This window comes from Drosophila biarmipes, chromosome 2L (assembly GCF_025231255.1).
Source record: "Drosophila biarmipes strain raj3 chromosome 2L, RU_DBia_V1.1, whole genome shotgun sequence".
NCBI lineage: Eukaryota > Metazoa > Arthropoda > Insecta > Diptera > Drosophilidae > Drosophila > Drosophila biarmipes.
Genome location: NC_066612.1, coordinates 20666015 through 20684773, shown reverse-complemented (window position 1 = coordinate 20684773; position 18759 = coordinate 20666015). Strand labels below are relative to the sequence as shown.

At 44.1% G+C, this 18759-nt stretch overlaps 1 long non-coding RNA gene across 1 annotated transcript; it reads left to right on the top strand.

Moving 5' to 3' along the window:
• Window positions 1-12624: 12624 nt before the first annotated feature.
• LOC127010767 (uncharacterized) lies at window positions 12625-13326 on the top strand. Its single transcript, XR_007763550.1, has 2 exons — window positions 12625-12852; window positions 13001-13326. It is a non-coding gene; the product is annotated as an uncharacterized LOC127010767 (long non-coding RNA).
• The last annotated feature ends 5433 nt before the right edge of the window (window positions 13327-18759 follow it).

The following is an 18759-nucleotide window of genomic DNA, read 5'->3' as shown; positions in this document are numbered from 1 at the left end:
TGAAAAGTGTACAGCAAAAGTTTAAACAAATACATGTTTCAGCTTACAAGATAAATAAATATTACAACATTGTTCGGCGAACAAGGAGATACTAAAATTATTTTACCAAAAATACGTTTAATATATTAAATATATGCTATTTAATTAACTTAAAATAGGTAGTATTTCACAACATTAAGAAGCCTGCTTTATCAAATACGGGAAATCTTTACCAAATCTTTGAAGCTAAATTTTTCCCTGGTGTAGTTTGTTTAGGCAGTACATGAAGCCCGGCAGTGTGTTACATTGTGGCCTGGTAATATGAATATGTAACCAGCTCGGCCAATGAATATTTTGATCGAAGCCCGACGAAGACGAACTTTCGTCGGGGCAAACTTGAGGGCCGCCCCGGAATTGATTTGATGCCACTTTGATGCCGTTGCGTCCCCTTCATCGCTCACTCACGGCCACATGTGCGGGCTGACAGCTACGCAAATAGGACCGAACCGCGTAGAACAAAAAATAGAAAAAGAAGTAGGTGGCCCAAGGAGCTGCCAGATAGCGCCGAGATTTACGAGCTACCTGCCCAGGCGTTATCATAGACCAAGATTGATGGGCCAGCGAGTGGCAGGTGACTTGGGGCGAGCGGAAATGCCAGCTGCTCCTCCTCTGTTTATGCATAAAGAATGAACTGTCGAAGCGCGTACTTATAATTTCCCTATTGATTTCGGGAACTCTGCGTTTCCTTCTCTCACTGGCAATTACAAAGGCCGCGGACAGCGATGTGACAGCCATGTGTCCGGTAAACAATTGTCGTCACAAGCGCGTCCGAAAATAGCCCAGAATATTTGATAAATTGTAAAAGTTTTAATAATACCCCGCACTTCTAGCGTGGGTCAGATGCGTAAAACTTTTTAATTTGTCTCCGACTGACCGGCGATGAAAAAATCATCGCGCCCGCCCAAAAAGAAGAAAAGCTCAAAGAGCTGGCGAAATGTTGCCAAGCATGAAATTACCAGGCCCCAGGGATGGGAAGAGGGGTCCGGACTCGGCGCAGAATGCAAACTGTCAGCAGATTTTCTCTTTGTGACTTGATTGCTGACATGATATATTGGGGACAGGGTCCGCAAAAGAAATTAAGTCGCATTTAATGAGCGCCAGCGGCCAAGTTTAAATATATATTTTCATTGCATTGTGTGGTGGAATTTGATTCCCGACGGATTGCAGTGTTCGTTAATAGTTGTGTCCTGCTTAATAAATGATAAAACAAGGAATTATTTATATTATCAATAATTCTGATGGGAGTGACTGCTAGGCCTTAGGGAACATTTCCGAAATGGGGAGAAGATCTTAAGATCTTTTTAAGCTTGCGTGATTTTTCTGAAAAACCGACTTTAATTCGAACTGCTTATATATTAGAGAAACAGTTCTTCATTTATGAAAGGTGATCCGACACATTTGTGTTAACTACCAATAAGTTAAACAAATAAAGAAAAGCAGAAACAAATTAATAAAACTCTTTTTATTGTTGGTTTTTTAATTAATTCAGTTGTTCCCCTTTGATTTTATACCTTAATACCGGTACATACAAAGGAACCTTATGTCGCTGCAGACATCGATTCCCATCTTTCTCCTTTCTCCTCTATCCCTTTCCATTTTGTCGATGCTGCCATTGCAAAACTGTTATAAATTATTTCCAATCTATTGGGCAAATTGAAGGTTCCTTTTAGCCTTGCTTTGTTTTAACATATAGATTGGATGCCTGCCAGCATGACATTAAAATTGCTCGGCATCCTGCGGCCACGCCCCGCCCACCTGGCCCCTTCTTAGAGTGCATTTGCAGGATGAATCAGAACGTTAAAAGCGTGTGCGAGCATCAAAGTGGCGTGGGAGTGCAGTGCCGGGCTCAAAATTGTTGCAATTATGGTCTATAAACTGTAAGCACACACGTACCAGTTCCATCGGCCACGCCCACGCCCACACCCCGCCCGACGCCTTTGACAACCGCAAGTGTTATGCATCATTAACTCCGAGTCGCAGTAGTTGCCGGCCTCTAACAAAGTAAACATTTCAACACCTTGGCAAACCGCACAACTAACCCTCTCGGTCCTGGAGGTCCGCCCAGTCGGCAGGCCACAACCACGTGTGCATTTGGTCAATTTGATGTGTGCTAAATAAATAATTATGATTGTCTATCAGCCACTTGACCGGAAATTAATGGCCGCCCATTTGCTTTTGGGGTCTTGGTCTTTCTGACCGAAACTTTGTCGCCTCGACAATTAATATCAAAAATAGTTTTGCATTCCGCTCCTTGGTTTCCTGTGTGTCTGTGTGCACACACTCGAGTGCCTTGTCTCCCGGTTATTTATGTTCCCCGTGACCAAGTGGTTGGGGATTTTGGTCAAGGAGAGCGAGAGGGTGGCACCTGAAGCTGGATGGATGGCTCGACTTAATAAGGCGGTGAATTAATTTGGAAAATTAATCTCGAAAGCTATTATGAATGCACTTCTGAAGGTGCTGCCACCTAAGTTTGTTTGGTCCTATTTTCGGCCAAAGTGGGGCAAATGTTGGGGAAAATGGAAGAAAAACTAATTCAAGCTAGTGTTCATTTATCGTGCACACTCTACACATATCAATGAAATAAGAATGATTTGCTACAAATAACACTCAGCCTCGGAATATCTTTTCTGAAACTATGGAATTGGTTCACCGTTTTTAAGCATTTCCATTTTCCTTCCAACCTGCTTTAATAAGGTTTTTTTGCTTCCTTCTAGCCATGTTTAAATTAAAATATAAGATAATAACCAACTATCTGACCCAAGCGACCGCTCCTTCTCGTATGTGTCACAAAAGTGGTGATACAATCGCCCAGGCTGCCGGGATCGTAAATAATAACCGCGGAGAATCGAGAGTGGGAATCGAGAGGGCCCAGCCCTTGACACTGGGCCGCATCAACTTCATCAATTCTAATCAAGCCGGAGTCCCGAGCAAATCTCCGCTGAAAATTAACCGCAGCAAACTGCCAGCCAGGGACTTGGGCCATGACCAGGGCTAAAAAATTACCACGACGCCAGCAGGGACACGTTCGGCGAAAACAAATTTATCCAGGACACGCATGGCATATCCTTGCTTATGGGCTGGGCTTAGGACACACGCATAGGCGAACGCACATGTATAATTCATAATGAATCCTTTCTATTAGTCAAACGTAAAATGGAATGGTTTCTCCGTATTAGTGGCGATATTGGCTGCAAAGCCGAGGGCCTTGAGCCTCTAGTCCGGGGTCCTGAGCCCCAGGCGTGAGCCCGCAGAATCCGCAGGACCTTTGGACCCAAGGACCGAAAAGGAGCAAAAGGCGAGGCAGATTTTGTGGCATTGTGTTGTGTGTCCTTGGAGACTTGTGCTGACAGCAGGAACAACCAAACTGAGTGGATGTAGACGTGGCTCGGGCAGCCGAGTGGCTCCAACAATAGCTGGCGAATCAAAGATATGCAAATTGAAACAGATACGAGTGGTCGGGCACTTTATGGATTTTCTATGGGAGCAGCCGGCACTATTACGACATTTCCCCGGCGATTTCTGAGCTCCAAATGCTGTGAGGAAAAATTGTATAAATAACATAAATGCTTTGGGGAAATGATTTATGTGCGACAACAACTTTCGCCTCGCCGGCAAATAGTTTAAAGTTTGGCTAAAGCAAATTATATTTAGCCCGCACATAAATTGCCACGCTCGAGAAGTGTCATTGAGTCCGATTCGGATCGGATTTCTTGCTTTTGCCTTTGCAGCACATATACTGTGTGTGTGTCGGTGCGGAGGCAACTGGAAATTGCCACGCATGACTCGGCTGAAATATATTTTTCGGCACTGCCTTTGGCTTTCGCCGAAAACCATCAACACTTTCCCGACCCCACCGCCTTGACCTTGTTGTGCGCGCAGGAACAGGCGGCATGGGTTAATTATGTCAAGGAATCCATTAGGGTTGCCGCCGCAAAGGCCTGCCATTGACTTTGTTCTGCTCGACTAAGACGAAACCCAAAGGGTTCCTGGAAATTTCCAAGCTGTTCGCCGGCAACGTATTTCATTAGTCGTGGAAATCAGTTGGGCCGGGGAAATACTCCTACAATTAGCAGCAATCGTTCTGCGGAAGAAAGTACATGCCTACACGAGGAACTCTGAAATATTCTTCATTACTCGTGGAACTTGCCAAAGTCGAAAACTATTACTTTCCACACCCTTGAAGAAGAAGGGAACCTGGTTTCTCCAGTCCCACATTTTAACTTTCCCTTCACCTCCTAGGGTATTCAAGGTTCTACCAAGATCCCTGGAAAATATTCGCCTCAGCTTTCTTTTTATTGCTTTTTACGCTTGTGTGCATTTTGAGCTTTCAATTTCTTTCCTTTGCACGCTTTTTTGTTGTTTCGAATTTCTATAAATATTTTTGCGGCTGCTTCTTGCTCTTTACTCGCTGGAGCTCCCTCTTTGTGCCGAGTTTTGCTTTCGCCGAGCATTTTTTCTGTTGTTATTTGAAGTTTGGATTGCATTCGCATTCGTTTTCGACCCCACCTGACTTGCATTCGAGTTTTCTCAACTTTCTGCACATATTTTTAGCTTTCCCCCCTCTGGATATACAAATTCCTTTACTTTTTCCCGCAGCCAGACAAGTTTTCTGAGGGAGCGTGGGCCAGAAGTCAACGACCATGCCTCCTTAGCGTCGCATTAATAACCATAAATTAGAGTCTGCGTACGGAAAATTGGTAATTCAATTACGCTAAACAGCCACGACTATGACGCTGGCAACAGCCGGCATTGCGTGGCCGACCAGTTGGCCAATCAGCCAAGCCAATAACTGACTGACTTGGCTCTTACACTTGAGAAAAGCTTCTTTGGTATATCCTGTCCAATCAAACTACTTGAGATTCAGAAGGAGATCCTTCTCAAGGGGTGCCCTGTAACAGTTGACTATTTTCCATAAGATTGGTTTAAGAATCTTATTAGATCGGCACCAGGTTTTAAAGCTGAAAAATGTAAAAGGTAAATGTAAAATGTTTTTTATTACGCAACAAATGATCGATTATTCTACATTTTTATATTCATTATTGTCTTTGCCAGCATTTTTAAAATCGAGTTTGCCGACTTTTTATTCTGTTATGCAAAAAATTGTTATGTTAGTCCATTTTTTCGAATTGCGAAATTTCAACTTTTATTTTTGATGTTTGTATACTTTCTGTATTTTGTTGTAAAATTTCAAATATTCCGGGATTCAATCAATTGAATTCCTTTATTATGAGTTCCTTTTAAATGACGACTTCAACAGCGTCGTTCATAATAATTGCGCTTTCACAATCAAAGAAATCTACCAATAATGAAATAAAATAAGATTCTTCGCAGTGAAGTACCTCTACTTTCTCTGTGTAGATTGGCAGGCGGTCAGCTTGAGGCGCATGCATAATTCGCACTCACAATGAACGGCAGCTGCTCCCATAATGCCAATGACTCGACTCCCGGCCAATCGACCTCCGATCTCCAACCCCAACCTCCGACCACCATAGCCTCAATACGCACAGGCACACCTACGCAGCCCCACTCCCCCTCCCTCGGCTCCGAGCCAGCTACTTCGCTTTGGTAGCAATGCAAAAACTTGGCATTGCTTATTCAGGGGCCGGGCACATAATTAAGCCGAGAATGTTCAAAATACGCAATTTCGATTGGCCACAAAGTGCAGCGAACTGTTATGGCCCCTTTGGCAAGCCCGAGTATCGCAATCATCGCTCTCAGCACCCCATCAGCCGCATCTTCATTATCATTATGGATTTCGACAGCCGCAGCACCAACCAAAGCAGAAGCGAATCGCAAAAGCAGCCACAGGCCATATGGGCACGTGCTAAATAGCACGTAAACTGCGATGGTAATGTGCACTGCCGCACACGGGGCTTACAAAGCGCATTCTTCACCGCAATCCAGGAATAAAGGGATGCACCAGATAGTGCAATTTTGGGATAATAATTAGTTTAAGCCAATAGGACTTATAACTTTGAGACAGGTTCAATAAAATAATTTTTTAGGGGTAGGTGTCTAGCCAAGCATATAATTAAATATTTCCGAATTTAAATTTTCCATTATTGTTTTTATTATATTATTAAACTATAAGGAAACTTCTGGTAATTTCTTATGGAGAACACAATAAATTTGGCTAAAAAGTATATGCTTTGTCCGGCACTTTAATAACCAAAATGATAGCATAAATTTGCAAGACACTTTTTTATATTACTGTACCCGGTTAAATTATTGAATACATTTTAATTGGCAAAAAGGAAACACAACAGAGCCTACTTTTGTACTTAGTATTCTTTATTCTTACCTAAAATTTAGGTCACAGAACTTTAAAAGCTAACAGTTATTTACAATAAATTTCTTTGTGACCATATAAAAATTACTAAAAGCTTTATTAGGCACACTTTCAATTCATAATTCATTTGTTGTTGAATTAATTTAAATGATAAGTAATCTAAAATCGAACGAACCCCGTTTAAAGCGTGGCTGCCCTTAATCCACTGAAATATTTTCTATGCTTTTGGTTGACCGGTGTCCGCTGTCAACTGCCATTTAATGATGAGCGCTGCGTTAATGAAGCGCACAAAAACATTCGGGGAGGGACCCGCGCGACCCAGAAAGCATATGCAATTAAAAAATCATCAGCAGATGGAGATCGCCGGGCGGTCGACGCTTGTAAACGCGCAAGGAGCCGCAGGCAAAGTTTTCGCGCTGAATGGCAGACATCCGCATCCTGTATCCGCATCGACATCCGCCATGGAAACGGCCATGGCCAAAGAGCGAGCGGAATTGCAAGTAACAAACGGAAGCCGCAAAACGGACCGCAATTGACGCACTCCCCCGAAACCGCGGATCCCACAACTGTCGACCTCCGAGCTAAGTCACATGACACACACCCAACACAGCACACAGCACACAGCACACAGCACACAGCACACAGCGCACAGCGCACAAAATCAAAAGCTAAACAAAACATAACAAAGCGAAAGACAATGACAACAATTTTGCATAGTTATGCGAATGTCGCTGGTTGTCCGCTGTCGGTTTTCGACTATTTGGGGTGCCAAAATGAGCGCCGGCGAAAGGATGTGCGGCCATTTATATACACAGCTATATATACGTATATATACATGCCCCACCGCAGCCCGAATGTCCTGGCCACTCGCACAAAGCCAAAGCCAAAGCAAAAGCTGCTGTTGTAGTTTTCATAATAACAATAAAAACTTTTTGTACCATTTTGCAGGAAAACTTGAAATGATTGTTATGCAATTGTTGGTAACACAATTTTGTCGTTTTTGTCAACAGCAGCAGCGGCAGCGGCAGCGGCAGTCCATGTCCTTTCGAGGACTCGCCATCTATGTGTGTTTATGTTTACACTATAAATTCGCATTAAGTAGCGCCAAAAGTTTTATTGACTTCGTGTTCATGGCGCTTGATTTTCATGCCAGTCGAAACAGATAAACAAACAGCAAACTTTAATTGCAAAAATTTGTGGCGAAAATTAATGAATGTACCCGGGTTTGGGGCGACGTCCTCCTGCCACGCCCCCTCGCTCCAGAGTGTGTGCGATGCTGTTGACACTGCTGACCGAAAGTCAAATTGCCAAAGTGTTTGCTTGCCAGCTTTGCCAGCCGCAGCTGCAGTTGGAGCTGCATCTGAGTGTCCTGCCATCCATTTCGGCCTGGGCTCTGGGTGATCCTTGTGGGGACTCCTCTTCCAGGGGGAGTTTCCTCACTCAACTCTCCGGGGCATGGATAGCTAAGTGGGCGGCAGGCTCCGTTTTAAATGACTTGTTAAATGTGTTTGATTTGGCAAGAGTTAGAGGGACTGATTCGATGAAGGAGTAGGAGAAGTTAAAGGAGCTAGTTAAATGCTCACCTAAGCTCAGCACTGCTGAAAATTTAAAGCCTTCGAATTATACATATTCCGAAAATAAGGGCCACAAGCCATAATCGATGGTTTGGCATCGATAAGCAATCAAAATACAGGAAAAACAAAAATCAAATAAAAACGAAACTAAAAAGAAGTGATTAGTCCATAGCACTTGAATAAAGTTTGTCTAACTATTACAAATATAAATTAAATGTTGAGTATAAACGTCTCAAATGGTGATACTTTCAATGTTGGGTTTGATTTGTTATAAATTTTAAAACCTCTTTAATAAATCAATAATAAATCAATACGAAATTTGTAAGTTGGTTCAAAATAAAACAAATAAACGTTTAAAATAGAGATACTACCTACGCTGGTTTACATTTGTTATAAATTTTAAGGCCCCCGATAGTTTCGATAGTGCTACTGATCGGTTTAGCAACACTAAAATCTAATAAAGCGGTACATTAGAGACCATAACTTCGGAACATTTAAGCAAATGTAATCCACTTTCACTTTGAAGGCCTAACCTTGATACCCTGCCATCGGTTGCACAAAAGCCATTACTGCCAATTAACAACCACTGTGCCGAAAGCACCTTATGAAGCACTCTCAAATATTAATGGCAAAACAAGCAGGTGTAAAAATATGAAAATATTGTTTGCATTGCGAGGCAATTACCACCTCTGAGTCGATCGGCAAATGTGGTAATGAAACGCATTTCACGTAATTACTGAGTCCCAACCAATTTGACTTATTTACCGCCGCCGCACTCCCCGAAAAGGTAAACAGCTGCACAGATTTAATTTATTTTCATGCATTTCCGAAGTAATCACGAGCAATTTGTAAATTTGTTGAAATAAAAACATGTGTGGAGTGCATGTGAAGGTAGCCCTTTAGCAGTATTTAAATGAATCTTTTGAGCGGTATTTGCCAAACATTCCGAAAATGGGAATTGCGTTTTTATTGTGCGATTTGGCTGCTACCTTGCACCACCATTTCCCTCAATTAATTATGTGGCCCTAGAAGTTGAATGAAATTAATTTTCGCTCCCCGGAAATATGGGCCAACTTCTCGTGTGTGCCGAAAATTTGTAGTGATGTCAAGTTTGCCAGAAAGCGCTGAGCTTCAATTAAACTTGCAAACAAGCCTGCCATGCGAGGCCCGAGCTCAGCCCGAGCCCCAATGTTAGATCCGTTTTTAATTAAACTCAACTGCAAACAAAGTCATTCCCCATCCCTTCTCCCTGGCTGCTTTTGACACGCAGCTGAGGTTTTGCACACTACATTGCACAGAGACACAGGGCAAACAGGCACTTCCCCTCACGCACCTCCGGGGATCCTGGACGGAGGCAGAGAAGACGACGGGATCCTGCGCCAAGACAGTTATCCCAGCTGAAAGTTGTTTGCACCTATGTGAGCCCAGACATCCTTGCCAGCAGCCAGCCTGCCACTCCGCCTGTTATCCTGCCAAAGCTTCTCACCCGAATCCGGGCAACCCGGCCTCCCCCGCTGCATTTGGGATTATGACAAAATGCAATTTGCATTTGCGAAGACGTTTGTCGGATCTTACAAGGCGACAGGCTGCGTTCTGACGGGCGCGTATTAATTTTAAATTGACTGTGAAATTACGATGAGCGTTTTATGTAACCAGCTGTATGGCACATCCAGTTTGGGAGGGCTAAGCCTGGCAGCAGGGCTTAATCAAGTTCCAGCCAAAAGTGTGGGGACCTTGATAGATAGGTGCCAAACCAACCGAAGGCTGAAACAAAAAATTATCCATTCAATTGCAAATATTTATAAACAACTTCGTGTTGCTATAACCTTGCCAAAATGCCAGATACGTAGAATGATAAAACATAGCACTGCACAATTTTATATTTCGAGTTAAATAGGAACGCAGAAGGGCAATTTCAGATTGCTTCACCAATTGTTATTTTACACAAAAACATATTTATTAACAGGGCATAACCGTAGTGGTATTAAGCTTTTATGATTAGCTCAAGCCCCTGAATCCCCTTCACGTCACATTTGCCCATCGTAAAGAAGGTTTTTGTGACCACCTTCCTCACTGTGTGTGCACACATGGTAATGTAACCATTGGCATTCGGATTTGTGTGTGCCACACATTTTTTGCCGGCTCTGCCACAAATGTCTGCAAATGCAGTGCCCACCCCTGTGCAAAAAATCCCATTTATTTACGGGAAATATTTTTGTTTATTTAAATCAAACTCACAGGACAGGCAATTGGGTAGCAGCGTAAAAAACTGGATGATTTTAAACTGTTCAGTGTGCTCATAATTTAATCAATATTTGTTTTTGGGGCCATAAAAGGGAACGGAAAATACTCTTTGACAGATGGAATTGTGTGTTTTTCGTCTGCGGAAAATAGATAAAAATAAGACTGTAGCTTATAGTTCAGATTTAATATCTCTTTGCTTTATTTATCGATTTAAAAGAGGACCCCTGCCGGCAAGGACTGGCCAAATTGCCTGCCATAGCACACATACATAAGGGTAAATATTTGAGCTGAAAAAAGGCGCAAAGACAACATTGTGCTGCAGTGAAATCTTGATTATCTTCGTGCGCCGCAAGCATTTCGCCTGACTTCCAGATATTTTCATTGCATTTCCACTCGAGCAACTCTCGCTTGGCTGCGCATCCCGATGGCCTCGGGCTATTGGGCGGGAAGTTCGGGGAGACAGTGGCAAGACAGGGGAGCCAGCCCAGTGACATAGATTTGCCCGCTAGTAACAATAATTTTTATGATTATGAGACCACCTCGAGCCCAGGCCACTGATTACTCTCGGTTAGCAAAAAACATTCCCGCACAATGGCCCCAGAGCCGGGCAGGAGACAGGGCACTGAGAGAGTCGTCCCCGACGGGCGTAAGTCAATAAAATCGAACAGCTGCCATTAAAATCATTTAAATGTTATTGTCTCTCCCAGCAGCCCTTTGCATCCCGCCGCCCGAGTTATTTCCGCTTTGGTGCCTCTGCGGCATGCTCGACTTTCGATCTGCTGACTCAGTCCGGGGTGTGGAAACGGATCTCCAACCGGGGCTGCAGGCAGGGTAGGCGGCGGAGCTGCAGACACTTTTGTTTTTTGGCCCACTGCCTTAGCCTTAGCCGTCGTCAGCAGGTTGCAGTTGAATAATACTCGGGGGCGTAATTGCTTTAAATGTCCTTGTATGAATGCGCAACGAAGGGAGCGTGCTACCGAGCGGTTCTATTTAAGGTAACCTGCCCCAGTCACGAACCATTCGGATGGCTTTGGAGGCAGCTGGCTGCAAGTTTATGAAAGGTTACTTTAAGCTAACATGGACGCAAGGATCGGGGGTCTCAAGTGGCGTGATGGAAATACATAGCATTACGGGTAATTAAAATTACCTTCGAATACATTTTGTTCTCATTTTAGTCCAACGCTTTTAAAGAGAATATTCTAGATTCTCCTTTACTATTGTTATATTTGTAATCTTTAAGTGATTATCGCAGAAAACGTATAGTTTATGCTGAATTTCTTTGTAGCTGCTGCAGTTTGTGTGTACCATCAACAATCGTTTAAAAGTCAAGCTGAAAAATCCAATTTGCAGGGAGAAGCAGCAGGTAAAGGCGTACAAAAAGGAACGTACATAGTGTAAAGTGAAAACATGAAATTTGTGGCAAATTTGTTTTTAATTTTCCGCTCTACTTAAGACCGAAAATTGCACCAGAACCAGCGACTGAGCGAGCGAGAACGGGTTAGATAAAGAAGCTGTTTACTGGCGAAGTCTAAGGAGGAGTCGCAAGAGCCAGGGGCAGAGGTCGAGGGTCCTATCTGCCCCATGCGGCAGAGGCATGCAAATACGAGAATGTGCGGCTTTTGCTAAAAAATCGAATTTGCATATGCATTTGCGCTGCGGCTGCTGCTGCTGCTGCTGATGCCTTCTTTTGTGGAAGATGTCGTGGCAGAAGGGGCAAATATTTGCGGAAAGTGGATTTTTTTTCAGAAGGCTTAAAAGTTCTTTAATGCCCTGGAATTCTTTTTGAAATACCCGTGGAACCAGAGTAGCTTTCTGAATTATTGGTCTTTGCCGACAAAACTTGGCAGCATGTCTATAATTAATAAACTTTAGTGTTGCACATCACCATACAAATTTTTTAGAGAGCAAAAGTGTGCAGCAATTATATTTTAGAAAGACAGATATATTTTATTTACTGCATACTTTTAGACACCCAAAATGACTGTAAAAAACTGAATCTTTTCTATGTTGTATATTGTATTGTACACTAAAATTTTAACAAAACGAGCAAAACATTGGTAGGCAAATATTACAGTTGTTATATTTAAAAACTTTTGACTGTAAATTCAAGTCCTGTTCTCTGCGCTTACCGCAGGGGAACTGCTTCTTTGGCAGGCACAGATACGCACTCACGCACATCCGTAATTATACACTCGGCTCGGGGGCTCGAGTCCATGTCCAGAAACCATCAGGAACGGCATTTCGCTCCAATGGCCACGGAAAACGCGCTGCGCATATATTAATAAATTCAGCCGTGTGTTCCGGGCCCGGTTTTACTTTAAGTGATGTGCTCCAGAATGGATTCCCAGACACGTTTGCCGCACACGGGGCGTATGTGTAATTTTTGCGATTGCGATTGGGGCGAGCGAGGCGAATGCGATGCAGCTGGAAATGCGTGACAATGAAATCGAATTTCCTCATTAAAACGTGACATTCGCTGCGAGTCGAGAGCATCGTCGCTTTAAACGCAAAGCAGAGGTGGTTTCAATATTTTCAGAAATTACAAAATAAATCAGCATACCACTAGTGAAAGTGTGTGGGGGAAGCGATTGAAAGTTTTTGTTTTCAGCAGGACCTTTGGTGTTTACATATTCAAGGCTGGCAGCGACTTTCATGTAGCAACACGGCTTTGATTACCATTTGTTATCCCTCGCACACTTACTAAAGGTTGGTGCATATAGTTAAGAATGTGGAGTTTTTTGCCTTGCAATAAATACAAATTCTATAAAAAGAGAAGTTTTGCAACCACAAAACATATAATTGCCAAAATTAGTAATAAATTTTGTTACCCTGTTTATTTCATTTATTCTGAAAGTGTGTTGATCCTTCGGCAGCCGGGATGTAAGCTTTTTCGTTTTCTGGTTTTTGTTTCTGCTCCGCTTTGGGTATCCACCGTGTACCACTTGTGATGCTGCTGTCTTCTTTATGACTTTGTTTCTGGCTCTTAATTAACAAACAAAGCTCCTGGCCGGCCTGCGTGTGTGTCTGGTTATCCCGCTCGTGTTTAGCCCGGAGACAGGCGCTTACACATGCACGGGGCGCAGCTGTCTTGGCAAAAGTTGCCCGCCGAAGGTAACCTGAAGCAAATGAATTTACAATGTGCATCTGGATTCCGTTGAATAAAACGCCCGAAACGAATAATTAATTCCACTTTCCTTTGAGCATTAATCGCTGAATATTTAAGGCAGCCCCCCGGGCACAAGTAAATTAAAGCCGGCTACATTGCCAAGCCCTTCTGGTGGGCTGCCAATGCAGCTCATTTCGGATAACCAGCAGGCTGTCAATTTGCAGATTGGCGTTTAATGGCAGCTCAAAGACACTTGCCCCGAATTGGGGAATTTCTGTCGATGCAGCAGCGTTGCAAGCTGGCAATTTGCAGGCCCTGCCCCGATATCGGATTTTTGTTTGGACCCTCGGTCGGCAGGAGTCTGCAATACACCTTAATTAAAGGCAATTATGCGCTCAAAGGCATAAATGATGGCCGATCCAGCCCAACTGTTATGAGCCCGGCCGAATTGCTGCACAGCTGGCCCGAGGAGGAGGAGTCGAATCGGTTTAGTCAGTTTCTAGCTGCCAAAAACTTTTACGGGCCTGCCCTCCTGGCTTTGCAGTATCCTTTTGCGGGCCTCAAATTTTATTTTATTTGCGCAACGAGCGTAATGTAGTTAAGCAAGTGCAGATTTCGGGACAGGCAGAGTCCGGGCGGAGCAAGGGGCGTGGCACGTCGAGCATACGCCCGAGTGGCCTGTAATTTCGGTAAGCTGATTTGGCAGCATTGTCGGGGCAAAGCGGATAAGGCGTCTGCCAAGCTGGAAAAGTTCGTGTCGTGCAGAAAGCAATATGCAAATAGACCGATTTCAACGGGACTAAGCTGCAATCAATATTCAAATCCCATTTGCCATTTCAATTTGATGTAACAAAATTTGCCATTTTTGATCGAGCAGCGACCGAGTTTGACTCGGTCACTATTTATTCTAATCGCACAGTTTTAATTTGTAGCCTCCTCGGTCGAGCGCCGGCACAGCAGCGACAGTTCAGATTCAGTCATCCACTTGAAACGGAATGCAAATCCTCTTCGAAATCCGGCCGCACCTAAGGGTTTAGGGACTCGTCCCGGGATCCCCGCCCCGGCCCAGCTTTATTATTATGCTGGGAAATAACCTTTGTCTCGAATTAATTAAAATGGATTTACATGAGCTCAGAGTGTTCAGGGCGTCGGGCACAAAGGACACCTTGCCTCAGCCCAGCCATATCCTTTGCCTTTCTTTGGCCATATCCTAGCACTATTTTGCATGCCGATTCCTGCCTGTCGACTTCAAGCCCGCACCGCAGATAAATATTTATATTTCGCTTTTTAATCTTTTGTAATTTTAAGTCGCGCCATTCAGACCCCTGCTATTTTGCAATGCCCTCTGTTGACTTTTCAATTTGAAAGTTGAAAGCACTCAGGGTTATTAGAATGGCAATCCTGGAGTTAACTTCAAGTAGCCTTTAGAAGCCGGGGGATTTTCTGTCCCAGCTCGTTGTCGGAAGTAAAGCTGACTTTTTCCAGCCGGCGAACGCCGAGTGCACTAAATTTAAATTGAATTCAACGCCCCTTTCGATGCCTGCCAAGTGTCAGAATCGTCAATACTGCTACCCTAACATCAAATACGTCAGCTGGCTGGGGAAGAATGGAAGCCCACATCAAAATAACCAGGTCAGGTGAGGCCGGCTGGCCACTTTTTGCTCTTCTGCTGCCAGGGAAATTAATTTCAATTTACATTTAAATGCAGTCCGTCGACTGGCGACGGGCGGCCAACTTGTGACCCGACCTTGCCATCTTGCCATTTCTCTGGACCTGTGCACATTCTTAATGCCTTCCATCTTTACGCTTTTTTTAATACCATAATTGGCTTACTGACGAAGGTTAGCAGGGCGGCAGCACGAGAGGAAAAAAGAAAATAACTGCCACCGAATCGCACACAAATTATTCAAGAAAGATTTTTGACAGCACTCGCGCCCTCCTTCTGGCTCCCAGGGCTCCCCTTTGCGCCTCCTCGGCGGGCAAATCCTCCATTGGTGGCACTTGAAAGGACAACCTTGAAACGAATGCCCGCCATTGCAGAAAATGTTGGCAGCATTAAAGATTTATTAGCTAAGTGCACTTGCCTTCTCCCGTTGCCGATTGTGTAAGCCATGGTTGAGTTGGGTCACCGCGGCGCCTTCTATTTGGCCATCCTTCAAATTATAGAGAAATATCCAGATATGAAAAAAAGCAAAAGTATTCGCTAGAGAGTCGGCACTGTGTATTGTGAGCTGTGCTCAAATGGCCTTAAATATTTCATGAAACAAATAAGGGCCCAGGCTTAGCATTAATAATTGAAAGTGTTTCTTTTGTTAAACTCGTTCTACCAAAGCGGTTTTACGCATTTAAAATTATTTAGTTTCTCCATTCCGTTTTCCAGTTTCCAACTATCCTGTTAAATTTAGACGTTTATTCCCGTTTCCAAATACACCGCGGTTATCTTTAAAGGGCGTTGGCAAACGGGTCGCATACTTAATATTAGTTTAATTTTGCTCCACTTTTTGCTGATTGCAATTGCATTGCCGAACTGCTGAAATTCCGAAATAGTTCGGCTTTGTGCGCTTTTTGCATTTCGAATTCCCCCATCAACAATTTCCATTTTGTGCCGGCAAGTTCATTTGGCAGTGGACGACCCCTGAACAGATATATATACATCCCGATATCCAGTCCCCTCTCCCCAGCCTTTGAGTGCATTTTCTGGCAACGCCTTGCTCTCTATGCTACATCAATTTTATTGACTTTTCCCATCGTTCCGCTCGATTGAATGCACAATTTCATTAGCAGTCATGCCACAGCAGCAGAAGAAGTTCTCCCCGGGAGATTAAAGGGAGAAGTCCTTGGTCCTCTGTCCTTCGACCTTATCCCACCCGGCCGCTTAGGCATTGAGCTGCAGTTACCCAATGTCATCAGAGACAATGAAATGCTCGGTTGCCATCGGTTTCAGTTGCAAACCGAGGTGGCCACCAGCACTCGTCCTGCCGCAAATGGTGGCCATAAGTCAGCCACCACCACCCAGTGCCACGCCCGTGTCCTTGGCCTAATCGTGTTAACAGCCAGGCCCAAAGTTTTAATTCAATAAGCGCCAGTCATGAACATCAGCGCCGTCTTAATAAACTTCAATTCCCATGCCAATCCCATTTCGGTTCCTGTTCCTGTTCCGGCTCCAGCTCCTCCTGATTATGACTGGGCCGAAAACTTTTAATTAGTAGGTTGGCCGAAAGTTTTTCAATTATTGCCACCTGCACCTTAACCCGTCCCCCAGTTACGATTAGAGGCCGGCCATTTTGATTTTAAATTAACTACCAATACCCAAAGGGCACCACTAATGAGCCTAGTCACGGCTCCCTTATAATTAGCCCAGAAACGAGTGCAAATAATGTCGGGGCAGAGGCCAAAGGTTATTGGGATTAAGCACTTTAAAGTTTGCGGCTCGGCATAAATATTCTGGCCGTATTTGTCGCCTGGCCGCAGTCAAACAAATGTATCTTTGGCTGCATGACAAATGCCGTCTAGACGCCCGGAAACCCAGAGGGAATGGGTAAAAACGGGCGAATTTGAGAGCTTAGCGCGGCTCAGTCCTCCAATTTTTTGGTGACATTTTTCGATTGGCTGCAACCTGCAGCAGGTCTCCGTCTACCGCCCTTCCTGCTTCCAACTGCTTTTATCCTTTACCTTCCCATAAAAATGCTTTTCATGCCCACAAATCACTCTGTACTCTGTCTATAAATGCTTCATGACGCAGGAGCAGTTGATGCATCAGTCCCAAGAGGATTTATTAGGCAAGACGAAGGTTTAACGGAATAGGCTGTTATATTGGGATTTAAATGTGTTATCGCTCGATACCAAATTACATCGTGAGACTTTAGATAGAAATATCTTAGTACACAAACCTAATTAGAAAAAGTATACTTACATCCTGCCCTATTTAACTGTCCTCATCAATGCTATAACCTTAAGCCAATTGGCTATGAAACAAATGACAAAACCAATCATTTGAAGCGCCTTTATTTCGATCCCTAATTATTTAAAAACACACCCTTCGCACTTAATGCATTATATTTTACGACAAAGAAACCCCTACGACATATATTAAAACAAAGTTTAAGTCCTGTTGTTGGCGTTAGGAGCTTGTGGTACGATGCTTCCACAGGAGGTTTAGAACCACAAGCTTATTCAAATCTTCCATACTGGAAGCGGAACTCCTTCTTTCATGTTCTCCCAGGCCAGCGCGTCATAATCATATATCAAAGCCGCACAAAAGCCGCCTCATAATGAGCTGCCAGCAAAAGACATCGCGCAGCAAGCTGCACCACCGAGCTGCAAGTTGCACCAGCACACGGCGTTTGCAGCTCCTACTTTGCAAATTACTTGCACGTTGCATCCAGTTCCCCTTCCACATCCACGGGGGGAGGATGGAGGACGGAGGCGGGTGGCTGTTGTTGTTTATGCAGAAGAAACTGTCATGAGTCTACTAAGCACTTGTGACATGGCCCCATGCCACATGCATATGCAGCATTTGCTGCGCTGCGCCGACATAATTTGCGACGAAGTGCTCTACAAAATATGCACATGCAATGGGGCTGAGGAAAATGGAAAAAGGCAAAATAATAACGGAATTCCTTTAATTTTCACACCACTACAAGGCGAGGTGCCGAGCCAACCAGCCGGATTTACACTGAAAGAATGAGGCTTTGATGAAATGGAACTTAATTTGCTAACTTCATTCAACGTGAAACCATAAAAACCTAAAGAAAACCAGTGTATTGTTTGTATATGTAGGGGAATCACAGAAATCTCCTCGCACTAAATGCAATACAAGTCCCTATTTCAATAAGAATCCGATCAACTAAGCTGTTTATATTTTAGCCGTTGCTTGTTCCTTGTTGAACGTTGCAAAGTAATAACAATGCATTGGTCGAAGCGTACTGTTTTTCCTTGTGCAGTCGAAGTAACAGCCGCAGACATTGACGACAGTGGCCCAGAGCAAGTAAGCCGGAGTCGGGGCTGGAGTGGAGTGGAAGTCGGAGTCGAAGCCGGAGCCGGAGCAACTTGAACGGTTAAGTACTCGGCACACACTCCCACGGCGCGGAGCAGTCAAGTCAACTGAAAACGTGACAGGATATCCTGCCGCTGCTCCAGCCACACAGCCACCGCGCCTGGTCCTGCTCCTTGTCCTGTGATTTTCCCGCCTTTCCCTCGTTTTCCCTGGTGATTACGCCACCAGCATGCAAATGATAAAGGGAACGTGTCGCTTAATGCGCTCCCCATTATAATTTGGCATCTGAGCAGTTGCCTCTGCGGCTAGAGCTCTTCCGTCTGGCCTCGATGCTCAATCCCGTTTTGTGTAGCACTCGAATGGAGGTCAAACCGGGTTTGAAGGTGAGATAGAACCCACTATGGCTAGGGCTAGGTTCTCCACCACTTTACTGTCTTTAAATACGTCGGAAATTCCTACCGCTGCAAAAAAAGGATTAAAACTTGGTCATGCACATGTGTTCTTTGCTCTA